This window comes from Anomaloglossus baeobatrachus, chromosome 4, assembly GCF_048569485.1.
Source record: "Anomaloglossus baeobatrachus isolate aAnoBae1 chromosome 4, aAnoBae1.hap1, whole genome shotgun sequence".
Taxonomy (NCBI): Eukaryota; Metazoa; Chordata; class Amphibia; order Anura; family Aromobatidae; genus Anomaloglossus; species Anomaloglossus baeobatrachus.
In genome coordinates this window covers 671,978,229-671,995,310 of record NC_134356.1, presented here as the reverse complement: position 1 = coordinate 671,995,310, position 17,082 = coordinate 671,978,229, and positions in this window count along the sequence as shown.

Sequence of the window (17,082 nt, the reverse complement as noted above, 5' to 3'; positions counted from 1 at the left end):
CGTGGAGCTGACCGGAGCGGCGGTGAGTAGCGCGATCAGCAGAGCTATCACTGAGGTTACCCGCGGCCACCGCTGCATCCACCGCTGGATCCAGGTAACCTCAGTGACAGCTCAGCTGATCGCGCAGCTGTCTTCAGTTGCTGTGTGAAGCTGACAGGAGCAGCGGTGTATTCGGCATGCAATGTATGCGGCGGTTCTGGGCGGCTGCTGACTGATATTTTTAGGCTGGGGGGCTCCCCATAACGTGGAGCTCCCCATCCTGAGAATACCAGCCTTCAGCTGTATGGCTTTATCTGGCTGGTATTAAAATTGGGGGGACCGCACGCTGTTTTTTTTAATTATTTATTTATTTATTTTACTGCACAGTATATACACGCCCACCGGCTGATGTGATTGGGTACAGTGAGACACCTGTCACTCAGCGTGGGGGCGTGTCTCACTGCAACCAATCATAGGCGCCGAAAAGCAGGAAAGCAGGGAATACGAGATTGTTTAATGAGCGGCCGGCTTTTTCAAAAGAGAAAAAGCCGCCGGAGTTTAGTGAACAGCTGTGCAGCGCCGCGGCAGTGATCGGGGAACGGTAAGTATGAGAGAGGGGGGAGACTGACCGACAGACAGCGAGAGGGGGACAGACAAGACAGAGAGAGACCGACAGAGCGAGACCGACCGACGGGAGATAGAATGAAAAAAAAAATAACCGACATCGCTAGTAAAAAGCACAAAACGTGCGTTTTGGACATCGGAGTGCCACACAATGTTTTACGTAAAATCTTTCATGTATTAATCTCAAAAAGTAACATACACCAGCTCTATCTCACTATTGGGTATGTGCCCTTAACATCTCCGCCATGAAAATTCATTTTGGTGTCATTTTGGAAGGTTTTCTGGTGAGTCCGTAAAAATGGCGTAAAACTCGGACAAAATTGTTCACAGCTGTGACTTTTCAGTGATAAATGCTTCAAGGGGTCTTCCCCATGCTGTTGCCATGTCATTTGAGCACTCTTCTGAGATTTTTATGACATTTTTAGGGTTTCTACATGCTGCCGGGGGTCATTTCATAAAAATACTCGGGTCTCCCATAGGATAACATTGGGCTCGGTGCTCGGGCCGAGTACACGAGTATCTTTGGATGCTCGGCCCGAGCCTCGAACACCCGAGCTTTTTGGTACTCGCTCTTCACTATTCAGCAGTTCTGGCAGAAAGTGCTCACGAATTACCAGCTCATGACTGGGAAAACAGTAGAGAACTGTCCCAAGATAACTCTCCTCTCTATCCTGCCTCACTCAATTACATACCACAAGCGAGACGTCCTACGTTTCTGCCTAGCGGCGACGCGCTCCATCATTCCTAGATACTGGAAAACTCCCACGACTCCTCCTATTTCTGAGTGGTACATGGAGATGGTAATTATTTGTAGGATGGAGGAGCTCGCCGCCGACACCGCCAACCCTAGAGACAAATTTTATAAGACCTGGAACGAATGGATAATGTTTAGGGATTCACCTGACTTTCACAAACTGTTTTAATAAAGTAGACCTCAGAGGCATCTCTACCCCCCTACCTCTCCCCCCCTTCCTATTCTCTTCTTGCTATCTATTCTATGCCTTATCTCTCTCTTATACCCTTATACACTTTATGCTCTCGATACTTACTTCTAATCTCATAAATAAAGATAATAAGGAATATCATAATTTTGACGAGTTCTAATTGCAAGTTTAACCAGAGGGTAGAGAAACTGTTTTGCTTGTTCTCCCCCACTCTACACGCGGTAATCTCTATCCTACGGATTACCCTTCTTAGTTTTAGCAACTTGAGCATTGCCATAATTTCTATATATCTGAATATACGTATAAGTATCTGTTTTTGAAATTACAGTAAGTTTTTTGATATTTCATACATGTATCAGTAGCTATGAAAATAACTGATAATTGATATGCTTCTTGATTGTGACATTGGCTGATGCTCTCTTTATATGACTTTGTATGTGATTTTACTTTGTTATCCTGTTAATAATTTCAATAAAAATAGATTGAACATATTTTGTAATAATCATCAATAAAGAACATGTGTTACTCCAATTTTCTATAGTTTTGATATTAAAAATGTAATTTACAGTAAAGTACTAAATTAAAAAAAAAAAAAAATGAATGTACATATTTCTGTAAAAGTGCTGAGCACATATACAAATCCACCATTACGTAGGCTCCGTGTGCAATATAATTTAGACTCGTCTGTTTGCCATAAACTTCCCTTTAGGCCTCTGACACACATCCGTTAAAAACGTGCGTGTTTTGTCTGTTTCCATGTATACCGGAGACACGGACAAACGTGCACCAATGTTAATCTATTTTTGTGGTCAAACTTGCATTTTTCATCATGTCCGTGTGTCCGTGTTCGTGATCCGTATGTGTTTCCGTTTTTCACGGCAGCATGTCCGTTTCCTGCATGGAACACGCACACGGACACCATGAAAGTCAATGGTTTGTTGCGCAAAAGTATGTGACACGGATGCATCTCCGTATGCTCCATGTACGTTTTGTGCTTTTTTCTAGCGATGTCGGTCATTCTTTCTTTTCCTGTGTATGTCGGTCATTCTCCCTCAGTCCGTCGGTCGGTCTGTCTCTGTCTGTCTGTCTCTCTCTCTGTCCCTCTCTCTGTCTGTCGGTCAGTCTCCCCCCTCTCTCATACTTACCGATCCCCGATCACCGGCGCGGCGCTACACGGCGTTCACACTGCTCCGGCGGCTTTTACTATTTTGAAAAAAATCTAGTATTCCCTGCTTTCCACGTCCACCGGCGCCTATGATTGGTTGCAGTTAGACACACCCACACGCTGAGTGACAGCTGTCTCACTGCAACCAATCACAGCCGCTGGTGGGCGGGTCTATACTGTGCAGTAAAAAAAAAAAAAAATTAAAAAACAACGACGTGCGTTTCCCCCCTATTTTGATACCAGCCAGGGTAAAGTCACACGGCTGAAGGCTGGTATTCTCAGGATGGGGAGCTCCACGTTATGGGGAGCCCCCCAGCCTAACAGTATCAGCCAGCAGCCACCCAGAAATGCCGCATCCATTCGATGCAACAGTTCTGGGACTTTACCCGGCTCTTCCCGAATTGCCCTGGTGCTTGGCAATCGGGGTAATAAGGAGTTAATGGCAGCAGCTCATAGCTGCCACTAAGTCCTAGATTAATCATGGCAGACGTCTCCCCGACATACCTTTCATGATTAATCTGTAAGTTACAGTAAATAAACACACACAACAAAAAATCTTTTATTTGAAATAATAAACACTAAAAAAAACCCTCATTCACCAATTTATTATGCCCCAAATACCCATCCATGTCCGGCGTAATCCACAGAGGTCCCGCGTCGCTTCCAGCTCTGCTACATGAAGGTGACAGGAGCTGCAGAAGAACACCGCTGCTCCTGCCACCTCCACGCAGCAACTGAGGTGAGTAGCGCGATCAGCTGTGCTGTCACTGAGGTCACCCAAAGCCACTGCTGGATCCTCCAACTGTGACAGCAAGTCACCTGAGTGACAGCGATGAAGTCACAGGTGAGTTGCGGTCACGGGGGGAGGACTCCAGCTGGCCGCGGGTAACCTGAGTGACGGCAGCGCTAATCGCGCTGCTCACTGCAGTCACTCAGGGGATTAGCGGTCACTGGTGAGTCCTTCACGGGTGACAGTATTACACGTATTACACGTGCGTGGTTTTAACGGATGTGTGTTGGAGGCCTTAAAGTCACACAGCAAATAATCTTGATACATTAGTTTTCAGCAGAAAATGACTATAAGTCATTAAAACATTCATACAAATAGGCACAAATTCAGCACACACGTAATACACACATACAAACATGTATATATTATACACAGAAATATACGTATCCCTTCAAGTTTTAGGAAAAATAATTTAACTTACCCCAAAAAATTAAATTAAGTTGTCGCTGTTATTTATATTTCAACCATCATATTAGACTCATTTAGCCACTGTCTTTTTCCTGTGGTTTTAGTTTGGATTTTAGCATATAAGTTATTATTGTTTTTATTTTAGTGTGAGAGGTGAGGAAAGCAGGGTCTTCTGTACTGTAGAGTGTAAGCTCTTATGACCAGCAGAGTAATTTCCTTCTCCTGTAGTGTGTAAGCTCTTATGGTTAGAGGGTTTCTCTCTCTCCTGTAGAGTGTAAGCTCTTATGGTCAGCAGGGTCCTCTCTCTCTCCTGTAGAGTGTAAGCTCTTGTGATTTCAGGGGTCCTTTCACTCTCTTTCTCTCCTGTAGAGTGTAACATGTTATGGTCAGTGTGGTTCTCTCTCTCTCTTGTAGAGTGTAAGCTCTTATGATTAGTGGAGTCCTCTGTTGTGAATGTCGTCTGTGTGGGTGCTGATTTGGAGCTCCCTCTGGTGGCCAGGAATGGTAGTGGAACTGAGTCTGAGCCATGAATGGTAGTGGAGCTGAGTCTGAGCCTGTGACTCAGACAGGTGTAGGTGTTAATTGGGAATTAAGGAAGTCCTATTGCAGACAAGCCTGGTCTATATAGGAGAGCACTTTTTGCCTTACTGGTGCCGGTTATAATTGTATTTTCCTCAGTCTCTGAACCTGGCTGGAGTTCTGTCCTTCCCTGCTTCCCTGTGCAAGACGTCTGCAGATAGGTTTGTTAGGTTTTTCCTTGCTTCCTTGTTTACACCTTAGGGTTTTTGTTTTTCTTTGTTTTGCTTTGTATCTGTTTTCTTGTAGGTGAAGTTTTTTTTTTCTCTAGTGTGGTGAGCATGGGGGTTCCCCCTTTGCTAGCTCTTTTGCAAGAAACATGAGTTTCTCCCTGTCTAACTAGATTATTTGCACTTTTGTATTTTTGTGTTCTTTTTGGTATTTTGTCTCTCCCATTATTTACAAGAGTACCTGATATAGTGGGGTGAGGTCGTTCGACTTCAAGGGCCATTTTACTATCAGGAGATTGTTATTTTTTCTGCAGGAATTTTGTACTGACCACAATCAGTTTCCTCTCCTTTCCTTGGTATCTAGTTAGTCGGGCCTCGCCTTTGCTAAATCTATTTTTTCCTGTTTTCTGTGTATCATGTTTTCCGATATCACCGTAATCGTTATATGTCGGGGGCTATCTACTCCTTTTGGAACTTCTCTGAGGCAAGGTAGTTATCCTCATTTCTATCTGTGAGGCATAGCTAGTTTCTCAGGCTGTGATGAGGCGTCTAGGTGTGTAGGAACACTCCATGGCTACTGCTAGTGTGGTCTGATAGTCAGGGGATTGTGGTCAGCCCAGGTTCCAACTACTCTTGTTGTTCTTGGTGTTTTTCCACCAATGGGAGTTTTTTGTAATCTTCCATGGTAACTGGATCATAACAGTCCTCTCTTTCTCTCTCCAGTAGAGTGTAAGCTCTTATGATCAGTGTGGTCCTTTCACTCTCCTGTAGAGTGTAAATGTCGCGGGCGGGGAGGAGGGTGCCGGCACCGCGCTCACCCCTCTGCTCGGGTCCGGCCGCTGCTGCTGCTCAGTGGTGGCTCGAGCGGTGGGCCGGATCCCGGGGGTTCTCGAGCGGCACTCCTCGCCCGTGAGTGAAAAGGGGATTTTTGTTGGGGAAGATTGTCCGTGACGCCACCCGCGGTTGTGGTGATTTGTAGCACCACCGCTGCTCAATATGGGGATCCCGGGAGTGGTGATACGAAGCAGCCAGGTGTTGTGTTGCCCCTCCGTGGATAGGGGTTGGTGATCCCGGGGCCCGGTGATGGGGTGGAAGGTGCAGGGCCTGGTGGGCGCAGGGACGCGGGGGCAGGGCTGTGCCTTGCGGCACTGTGGTACTCACTCAGCCTGAGACGTTGACACAGTTTTACGGTAAACCACACGGCTGGAAAGACGGTTCCCACGGACGGCTGCACTTGCTCTCCCAGCAGGTAACGGTGATGTCCCTCTGACCTGCACCTGATGTTTCTAAGTTGGTAGCGATGGGTTCCCACTGGTAACCCGCTCCCCGGCTTGGATATGGGCCGGAGGAGCCCTACTTTGCCCGCAGACGCTGGCCCCGAGGAACTGGTGCCCTGGCGGTGGCGGTGTTCCTCACTAATGGTTGGACGGTTGTCTTCAATCGGGACTTAGTTGTTGGGGGATCAACGTCCCCTTCACTGACGGATTCGGCAAATTATGGTGACTCCTAGCCTTGCCGTAGTCCGAGAGGCCCCTGCCCTGGTGCTGACTGTCCTTTGTATACTGCTCCAGACCGCCGGCCACTACTCGACCGCGGTCCTTCCAGCAACCTCCGAGCAGTCCCCCTCCAGACGATCACCGCTGTTGCTGACCTTGCTGACCTGTCCTGCACTTAGCTGGACTCACTTCAGGCCTTTCTACGTACACTTTTGTTCCTTTTCTTCCTTGCTCCACTACTACTTCACTGGCACTTAGCTCCTTTACCACTTCCTCCTACTCCTCCCTCCAAACTCTAACTGCCTGGTTCTTCCCGCCTCCAGGGCTGTGTACTCCTCAGGGGGCGGAGCCAACCGCCTGGCCCACCCCCTGGTGTGAACATCAGCTCCTGGAGGAAGGCAACAAGGATTTTGGTAGCTTTGGTGTTCCTAACTGGGATGTAGGGTGTGATGGTGTGATGACCTGTGACCCCTGGCTTGCCCAGGGCGTCACATTCCCCCTTAGCAAAATGCAGACCGTCCGCGGGCTGCCGTCCAACACCGGTTTTATTTTTCTGTAAAAATGTAAAAAAGATAACATAAAATATAACATCTTCCCACAACGGGAGGCACATTTCTTAAACGTTACTAAACGGTTTTACGGGTACGGTTTCCGCTCTCTCCCACCCAAGCAACCTGGCCCTGATGCTGCCCCTAAAGCCCAGGCAGCACCCCTTGACCCACAGTCCAGCACAAGTCACCCGAGTGGGATCTGTCCTTCCCCTCCAGAGGGTAGCCACCGGTTCCTGTGGTGGCTGGGCCCCAGCCTGCTCTGCTGAGGGCCCTCCCTCCAACCTGCCTTTCCGGAGGCGGCAACTGCGGAAACGGTACGGTAAAACAACATATTTACAAGCCACTTAACGTTTGTGGTTGCCCTGCAAGTTCACGGGCTTGTCCATGGATTGTTCCCATGCTAAACTTTTTAAACGGTCCCCACGGGGACAACGGTGCCGGCTCCGGCCGGTTCAATCACTGTCAGACAATCAGATTATTCTTCGGTCTCATTTCACTTTTCATTTTCAACTTTTTCAAACTTTTAAACAACACTCACACAGACTTCCTGACCCCCCCTCTTTAAAGGACAGTCTCCCTGTACCTAAGTGGGGGTCTACCTAGGTTGGGACGAGTGGACCTTCGGGGTCCGGTGTCAGTGGGGCTATGCAGTGGGGCAGAGGGAACAACTGGTTCCTCCTCCCTTCTATCGTGTGGGGCAGGTGGAGGCATAGGGGAGCTGGGTACAGGTTCATACCTGGGTACTGGCACTGGTTCTGGTTCACGGTTGACCGCTTCCACCACTTCTTCATCCACAGGTTGTGGAAACAGTATCACTGGAAGAATCACCGCGCCATTCTGCGTAGGCCAGTTTGCTGGGAAGTCACCCATCACAGTGTGGATCACCTCTTCTGCCTTCTCCACTGGTGGAGGAACTGGTACTTCAGCCATCGCCCTCAATGCTGGTGGGCACCTTTTCAAATGGTCCTGGGAAACTGTGGCCAAAGTGCCTCCTTGGTCACGGCTAATTTGGTAGGCCTTCCCGTCTTCCCATCCGGTGGGCTGTATGACGTACGGGTTCTGCTCCCATTGGTCATCCCACAAGGTCTTCCTCTTTCGCTTCAGGACAACATCCCTGGGCTGGAAAGGGCCAGCAGACGCCTTCTGATTAAAGCGCTGCTCCTGCAGTTCCCGACTCCGACTCAAGTTCTTCTCGACATACTCTTGAATCTGCCGGTATTGTGCCCTCCGCCGAGTTTCCCATTCAGCTGTGGAAGGAAGGGCTTCCGGGGCCTCCAACCCCATTTCCAGGTCCACCTGCAGGCGGCCGAGGCGAGCCCTCATCAGATATGCTGGGGTGCACTTTGTGGAACTGGACGGGATATTGTTGTACATGTCGACCAGGTCGGGTAGCTTTTCCGGCCACAGGTTCCGCTCTTCCAGCGGTAGCGTCTTGAGGAGTCCCAGGACCAAGTGGTTCATCTTCTCACACATGCCGTTGGTCTGGGCATGGTAAGGGGTGGTCCGGATCTTCTTACAGCCGTACAACTGGCAAAACTCGTGGAACACCTCCGCTTCAAAAGCCGGGCCTTGGTCAGTAAGCACTTTTTCTGGATATCCATGTGGGCGGCAGAAATAAGCCTGGAACGCTCGAGCAGCAGTTCTGCCAGTTAGGTCCTTGACGGGGACAACCACCATGAATCTTGAATAGTGGTCTACGATGGTCAACGCATAGGCGTACCCACTTCGGCTGGGGGTGAGCTTGACATGGTCTAGGGCGACCAGTTCCAGCGGCTGATGTGTGATGATTGGGTGCAGGGGTGCCCTCTGGCTGGTCTCGTCCTTCCTCCTCAGCGTGCAAGGGCCACACCCCCGGCACCAGGCTTCCACCGACTCCCGCATCCCACTCCAATAGAACCGCTCTCTCAACAGCATCTCCAGCTTTTTCCACCCGAAGTGCCCGGCACCATCATGGTATGCCCGCAAAACAGTAGGCACATCAGCTTGGGGAATAACCAACTGGCAGATTTTCTCATGAGTCTTCGGGTTGATCAGCTCACGGTACAGCTTCCCTTGATGTAGATACAGCCGCTTCCGTTCTTTCCACAAGCGCTGGGCTTCAGCCGGGGCGGCAGGGTCTATCCCAACAGCACCTTGTTCCACCAGGGTCTTGACGAGGCGGACAGCCGGCGCCTGGTTCTGAGCTTCCTGCCACTCTTGACTGGGCCGTGGGTCCAAGTCCACCCGTTGTTGGTGTACCTGTATCCTCTCGGTTGAGGGCCGGTGAAATGCAGGCAACTCGATCTCCTCGAGGTCATCATCCTCGCACCCTTCTTCTGACAAATGGGGCATTCGGGAGAGTGCATCAGCATTAATGTTGACACGACCAGCACGGTACTTGATGGTGAAGTCATAGTTGGCTAGCCAGGCCACCCACCGCTGCTCCAACGCGCCCAACTTGGTCGTATCCAGGTGAGTCAACGGATTGTTGTCCGTAAAAGCGATGAATTTTGCTGCGGCCAAGTAGTGACGGAATCTCTCCGTGATAGCCCATACCAATGCCAAAAGCTCGAGCTTGAAGGAGCTGTAATTCTCCGGATTCCTTTCAGTTGGCCGAAGCTTCCGGCTAGCATAAGCAATCACTTTCTCTTTCCCATCCTGGACCTGGGACAGGACTGCTCCTAGCCCCACATTGCTGGCGTCTGTGTAGAGGATGAACGGGCAGCCATAGTCGGGATATGCCAGGACCTCTTCTCCGGTCAAGGCTGCTTTCAGCTGGCAGAAGGATTCCTCATGCTTGTCTTCCCACACCAGTGGGGCTCCGATGGGTCTACCACCTTTGGTCTGTCCCACGAGGAGATCTTGCATGGGGGCAGCCATCTTCGTGTACCCTTTGATAAAGCGCCGGTAGTACCCCACCAGACCCAGAAACTGCCTTACTTCCCTCACGGTGGTTGGTCTTGGCCAGCCCTGGATGGCACTGATCTTCTCAGGGTCAGGGGCAACACCTTCTGCACTCACCACGTGCCCCAGGTACTGCACTCTGGGTTTCAGCAGGTGGCACTTAGAGGGCTTCAACTTCATCCCGTATTTGGCAAGGGACGCAAACACCTCGGCCAGGTGCTCCAGATGGGCTTCATACGTCTGGGAGTAAACAATCACATCATCCAAGTACAATAGGACGGTCTCGAAGTTTAGGTGTCCCAGACAGCACTCCATCAGCCGTTGGAAGGTTCCTGGAGCATTGCACAGCCCGAACGGCATACTATTAAACTCACAGAGTCCCATCGGGGTGGTGAAGGCGTTTTTCTCCCGATTTTCCGGGGCCACGGCCACTTGCCAGTACCCACTGGTGAGGTCAAGGGTAGAGAAGTAATTTGCAGTTCTCAGCACGGCCAAAGACTCTTCAATCCGGGGCAGTGGGTAGGCATCTTTATGGGTTATCTGATTAATCTTCCGGTAGTCCACACACATCCGCATGGTACCATCCTTCTTCTTGACCAGTACCAACGGAGCGGCCCAGGGACTACAGCTGTCCCGAATAACCCCTGCCTCCTTCATATTCCTCAACATATCTTTGTCACACTGATAATGTGCAGGGGGAATAGGCCTGTACCTCTCTTTGATAGGGGGATGTTCCCCGGTGGGGATATGGTGTTGAACCCCCTTGATCTGCCCGAAGTCTAGTGGGTGTTTGCTGAAAACCTGTTCGTACTCCCGCACCACCCTGTATACCCCTGCTTTGTGATGTGTAGGGGTATCATCAGTGCCCACGTGTAGCTGCTGGTGCCACTCATCTACCTCCCCTTGCAGCGGGGAAGTGCTGGTAGTAGGTGGGGAGACGGAGGGACTGGCTTCATGGATGGTGTGGGGATCTAGGGTGAGTAACTTGGCAATGGTGGCATACCGGGGAAGCCTGACTTCTTCCTCCCCACAGTTCAACACCCTCACGGGCACTCTCCCCTTCTTCACGTCTACCACCCCTCGGGCGGCCATTACCGTGGGCCAGTGCTCAGAGGGTATGGGCTCCATCATGGCAGGGTAGTCACGCCCCTAAGGCCCTACCGCTGCTCTACACCAGATCATCATCTCACTCCTAGGGGGCACAAGCAACGGGGCCACATCCATCACTCTCACCCCACCAATCTCTCCTCCTGTTAAGTTTACATACTGGCGGTACATCAAGGCTCGGATCTCTCGCTGCACAGCTCTCTGTCGGCTCCCCGCCGCCGTGGCGGCCAGCTGCTGCAGTAGGGCCAACACATCACCCATACAGTGCTCCATCACATTGGTTCCTAGCACTATCTTCGGGTTATGATCACTGGGTTCATTCATGATCACTATCATACCCTGGTGTTGCAGTTCAGCTTGCCCTACCGTCATAGCCACCTGTTTATACCCCACTTGGGTCAATGGGAGTCCATTGGCAGCAATTAGCGTTATACTAGTATGTGGGGGTGCCAGCTCGTCTATCCCCCAATACCGCTGGTACAACGTATATGGTATGGTAGTTACCTGGGATCCAGTGTCCAAGAGAGCCATCACCGGTATGCCATCCACAACCACGGGAATGATGGGTCGGGCCCCAATATACCAGTCCCGCCAGTCCGAAGGGCCACGGGGTTCTACTCCTGAGGGTTGGCCCGAGACCCCAGGGGTTGCTCGTTTAACGGGCACTCTCTGATGTAGTGCCCAGGCTTACGGCACTTGTAGCAGATGGGAGGCCTGCTCCTCGGATTGTTATTACTTCTCCGCTACATGCAGAGGACATCTTCAGGGCTGTCGGCAAGCTGTATCGGTGTCGAAGGCTGAGATCTGGTCAACGGTTGGAGTGCAGCAAGAATCTTGGCGAGGTCTCCGTCCATGCAACGGACCTGGGCTGCCAGTTCCTCCATAGTGTTGCTTGGGGCTGCAGGCGTTGGAGCGGTTGGTAGAGCAGGGGCCACCACCATGGGAGCTGTCTCAATGGGCCACGGGGCTGGCTCCAGGGCTTCTGAGGCTGGGGGTTGTAGTGCTTTAATGGCCCGTTCCTTTAACACAGCAAAGTCCACATCAGGGTGTTCCAGGGCCCACAGCCGGAGTTGTTTACGATCCTCAGGGGACCTCATCCCCTGCGCAAATTGCTCTACTAACATCTTGTTGCTATCCGCCTCATTAATAGGATTCACCCGTTTCAGCGTGCAGAGGGCGGTTTGCAGACGTAAAGCATAGTCCCGAATGCTATCCCCAGCCCGTTGCCGGCACTGGTAAAACTGCATCCTCAGCTCAGCTTCAGTCCGGGTCTCGAAGGCAGTCTGTAGCTTCTCAAAGATGGTGGCTACAGAGAGCCGGTCCCCCTCGGCCCAGGTCTCCGCTTCCTGCTCAGCCGCACCGGTTAACTGGCCTAGCACTATCGCTGCACGTTGCTTATCAGTCAGGGGGTACAGCTCTAGCAACGGGTTAAGCTTTTTCCGGAAGGCCTGTAAGGCATCCGGTCTCCCGTCATCCTGCGGTAGCCAGGCAGCTCCGGGTGCATAGGGCAAGGAGAACGGCATGACCTGAGCGAGCGCGGGGGCCGCGGCACCTCCCGCCAGTGTGGCCGGGACCTGGGCAGGCCCATTCCCATCCGCGGGTGCCACTGCGGCTGCGACCACCGCTCCTCCAGCGGCTCCGTCGGGCGCAGACATCTTGTTTCCGTCCCCCTTAGCTTCTTTCCGGCCACTCCTCTATTGGGGCGGAGTTTTGGCCTTCGCTCCTCTGCTACTCGAGAAGACGCTTGAGCAAGAACTTTTCGCGCCAAAGATGGCGACTTCTGGAAATTTTCAGCCGGATACCTCCGGCGGTTACAAGGCGCACCTCTACCCAACGGCAGAGCGGTAAGATCCTGTTCGTGACGCCAAGTTGTCGCGGGCGGGGAGGAGGGTGCCGACACCGCGCTCACCCCTCTGCTCGGGTCCGGCCGCTGCTGCTGCTCAGTGGTGGCTCGAGCGGTGGGCCGGATCCCGGGGGTTCTCGAGCGGCACTCCTCGCCCGTGAGTGAAAAGGGGATTTTTGTTGGGGAAGATTGTCCGTGACGCCACCCACGGTTGTGGTGATTTGTAGCACTACCGCTGCTCAATATGGGGATCCCGGGAGTGGTGATGCGGAGCAGCCAGGTGTTGTGTTGCCCCTCCGGGGGTAGGGGTTGGTGATCCCGGGGTCCAGTGATGGGATGGAAGGTGCAGGGCCTGGTGGGCGCAGGGACGCGGGGGCAGCGCTGTGCCTTGCGGCACTGTGGTACTCACTCAGCCTGAGACGTTGAAACAGTTTTACGGTAATCCCCCCGGCTGGAAAGACGGTTCCCACGGACGGCTGCACTTGCTCTCCCAGCAGGTAACGGTGATGTCCCTCTGACCTGCGCCTGATGTTTCTGTTTGGTAGCGATGGGTTCCCACCGGTAACCCGCTCCCCGGCTTGGATATGGGCCGGAGGAGCCCTACTTTGCCCGCAGATGCTGGCCCTGAGGAACTGGTGCCCTGGCGGTGTTCCTCACTAATGGTTGGACGGTTGTCTTCAATCGGGACTTAGGGGCACTTTGCACACTGCGACATCGCAGGTGCGATGTCGGTGGGGTCAAATTGAAAATGACGCACTTCCGGCATCGCATGCGACATCGCAGTGTGTAAAGGCTGGATGATACGATTAACGAGCGCAAAAGCGTCGTAATCGTATCATCGGTGCAGCGTCGGCGTAATCCATGATTACGCTGATGCGACGGTCCGATGTTGTTCCTCGCTCCTGCGGCTGCACACATCGCTGTGTGTGAAGTCGCAGGAGCGAGGAACGTCTCCTACCGGCCTCACTGCGGCTTCCGTAGGATATGCGGAAGGAAGGAGGTGGGCAGGATGTTGACATCCTGCTCATCTCCGCCCCTCCGCTCTGATTGGCCGCCTGCCGTGTGACGTCGCAGTGACGCCGCACGACCCGCCCCCTTAACAAGGAGGCGGGTCGCCGGCCACAGGGACGTCGCACGGCAGGTGAGTGTGTGTGTGAAGCTGGCGTAGCGATAACTTTCGCTACGCCAGCTATCACCACATATCGCTGCTGCGACGGGGGCGGGCACTATCGCACTCGGCATCGCAGCATCGGGCTGCGATGTCGCAGTGTGCAAAGTGCCCCTTAGTTGTTGGGGGATCGACGTCCCCTTCACTGACGGATTCGGCAAATTATGGCGACTCCTAGCCTTGCCGGGGTCCGAGAGGCCCCTGCCCTGGTGCTGACTGTCCTTCGTATACTGCTCCAGACCGCCGGCCACTACTCGACCGCGGTCCTTCCAGCAACCTCCGAGCAGTCCCCCTCCAGACGATCACCGCTGTTGCTGACCTTGCTGACTTGTCCTGCACTTAGCTGGACTCACTTCAGGCCTTTCTACGTACACTTTTGTTCCTTTTCTTCCTTGCTCCACTACTACTTCACTGGCACTTAGCTCCTTTACCACTTCCTCCTACTCCTCCCTCCAAACTCTAACTGCCTGGTTCTTCCCGCCTCCAGGGCTGTGTACTCCTCGGTGGGCGGAGCCAACTGCCTGGTCCACCCCCTGGTGTGAACATCAACTCCTGGAGGAAGGCAACAAGGATTTTGGTAGCTTTGGTGTTCCTAACTGGGATGTAGGGTGTGGTGGTGTGATGACCTGTGACCCCTGGTTTGCCCAGGGCGTCACATAAGCTCTTATAGTAAGTGGGGCCTTTTCTCTCAAGTAGAATGTAAGCTGTTATGGTCAGTGGAATCCTCTCTTTCTCTCCTGTAGAGTGTAAGCTCTAATTGTCAGTGGGATCCTCTCTCTCTCTCCTGTAGAGTGTAAGCTCTTATAGTCAGTGGGATCCTCTGCCTCTCCTGTAGAGTGTAAGCTGAGCTGTTGCCTTCAATCGGGTCTTGACTGCTGGGAAACCTCAGAGGTTCCCTTCGCTAACGGATTTGACCGGTTTTATGGCGACTCCTAGCCTGGTCGGGGTTCGTAAGCCCTGCCGAATGGTTGTGGGCTTCTCTCTGTTCCCCGATCCGGTACCGGCGGGCCACCGCCCGTCCCCGGTCCTTACGGTTCACTTCAATCAGCCTCTCCTGCAGACGGTCACCACCGTCTGCCAACCTTGCTGTATGTGCCCGGGCCGCGCACCCAGACACGGTCAGTCTCCTCTGCTACCACTTCACTCTCCAAAACTGATCTGACTTCCTTTCCTTTTTCCCGCCTCCAGGACTGTGAACTCCTTGGTGGGTGGGACCAACCACCTGGCCCACCGCCTGGTGTGGACATCAGCCCCTGCAGGAAGGCAACAAGGATTTTGTGTTTGGCTTTGTTGTGCCTAACCGGGGTGTGGGGTGTGTTGGTGTAGTACCTGTGACGACCTGGCTTGTCAAGGGTGCCACATACTACCTGTAAGTAGGGACTAGCATCACATAAACCTCTCGTAAATCCTTGTCTGGCTTAAAGTTTCTTTTGCATAAGGTTCGCGAAGCATTGAAACTGTTTCTGCTACTATTTTCTTTAGCAGGGAACAGAATTTGATGTTGGTGCATTGCTCCTTAAACTTTACCATCACTAAATATTTGAGTGTGTTTGGAGGGGCTTAAGAAAACAATCACTCTCTCCACTGTGATGGTTTCTCATGAACACTACTTGGTCAACTGAGCAGGGCAGAGAGAGTGTCTAGTTGGAGAGAGCAGCACTGCTAATGTGTGACGCCCTGGACTAGTCAGGTCGTCCCAGGTAGTCACACACACACACCCCTCCCTGAGTAGGTGACAGCAGCCAACCAAGAAACCCATGTCACTACCCTCCAGGTTTGATGTCCACACAAGTGGGCGGGCCAGGAAGTTGTCTCCGCCCACCGAGGAGTTCACAGGCCTGGAGGCGGGAAAGACACAAGTTCAGAGAGATGTTCTAGAGCAGTGTGAGGAGTAGCCTTGACAGTGAAGGAGGGAAGACGAGTTCAGGGGCAGACCTGTGACCAGGCCTGCCAAGAGTCTACTCAGGTGGCTGGGTCGGAGCCCAGTCACCTTTGGCAAGGAGGCAGACGGTGGTGTCTGCCTGCAGGAGCTGGGATTATAGCCGGTGGAACCGTAGGGACCGGGGTCGGGTACCGAACCGGAGAGCCGATTGGAAACCGGAGCACCAGGAGAGGTACTCAGACCCAGTACAAAGCCCCGAACCGACAGGGCCGAGTCAAATCAACTGATTGAGGACTGGACTTTAGGACCTATCCCACACAAGACCCGTTAGAAGAGAACAGTCCAACCATACAGGGTAAAGCCACCGCTAAGGCATAGAGACCCAAGGGACCAGCGTCTGCGGGCAAACAGGGCTCTTCCAACAACCAGCAAGCTGAAGAGCGGACTACCGTTGATTAGGCATAGGAGTCAAACATTCATATAACAGGTGCAGGAAAAAGGCGGAAACCACCAACCCGTTCAGGGAGAAGCTGCAGCCGGCTGCGGGCCCCGTTCATCATCCCGTTTGGTTTACCAGAGACTCCAGTGTATTGTGTCATAGCGAGTACACCAGTGCCTTCGGGCCGCGCACCACTCCGCACCGCTTCAGTATACGCCCGCACCCGCTCCCACGCCTCAGCACCTCCCTTGGGCCCCCGGGACCATCACTCCCCTACCCACGGAGGGGTCAACACCAAGCTGCGCAACACCGTCCCCGGGAAGCCTAGTTAACGGCAGCGGTGGTGTCCATCTATTCACCACAACCCGTGGATGGCGTCACGAACTTAAATCCCAAACCAAACCACCGCGGCCCCGACCGTGGAACTCCCTGTCAAGTCCCTGCATGTAGCACCAACTCCCCTTGCAGAGCAACGTGACCCCCGGGTCCGTGAGAGGCTCGAGCCACCACCCACCATACGAGCACGGATCCGAGTGGCTCGGTGGTCGCAGCCGAGCCCGCGGGGCGGTACAAATGCACTTGCCTACAGGAAATAATTCTCTTTTTTTTTGGTACCCCCTCATACAGTCTGAATTTCAAGCAAAGAATGAGTGCAGCTCTGACAATATTCAAAAGGTCAACTCAAAATGTTCATAATTCAGTATGACGGGAGTGTGGCGATGCAGCATGTGTAGCATGGCGAGCAGCCGCATTCGGACTGAACTCCTGCCATACTGCTAATATCCTGTGGAAGAAAATCGCTGCAGTCAACTTGCTCTGTCCCGACATCAAACTCCTGAGTAGCGGTGTCTCCCCAAGCTTCAGAGGTGCAACACTGGTGAGCTCCAGTCCAACAGGGCCCGTACATGTTCCGGCGGAGAAGCAGTCTCTCCTTGTTTGGTGTTGCAGCCATTTTAGAGGAGCCCACCATATAATGCCCTGAAGTTCATGCTGATGCTTCCTTCCTCATCCCCCCTGCTGCAGGAATACATTGGAGGAACTGGCAACACTTAAATCA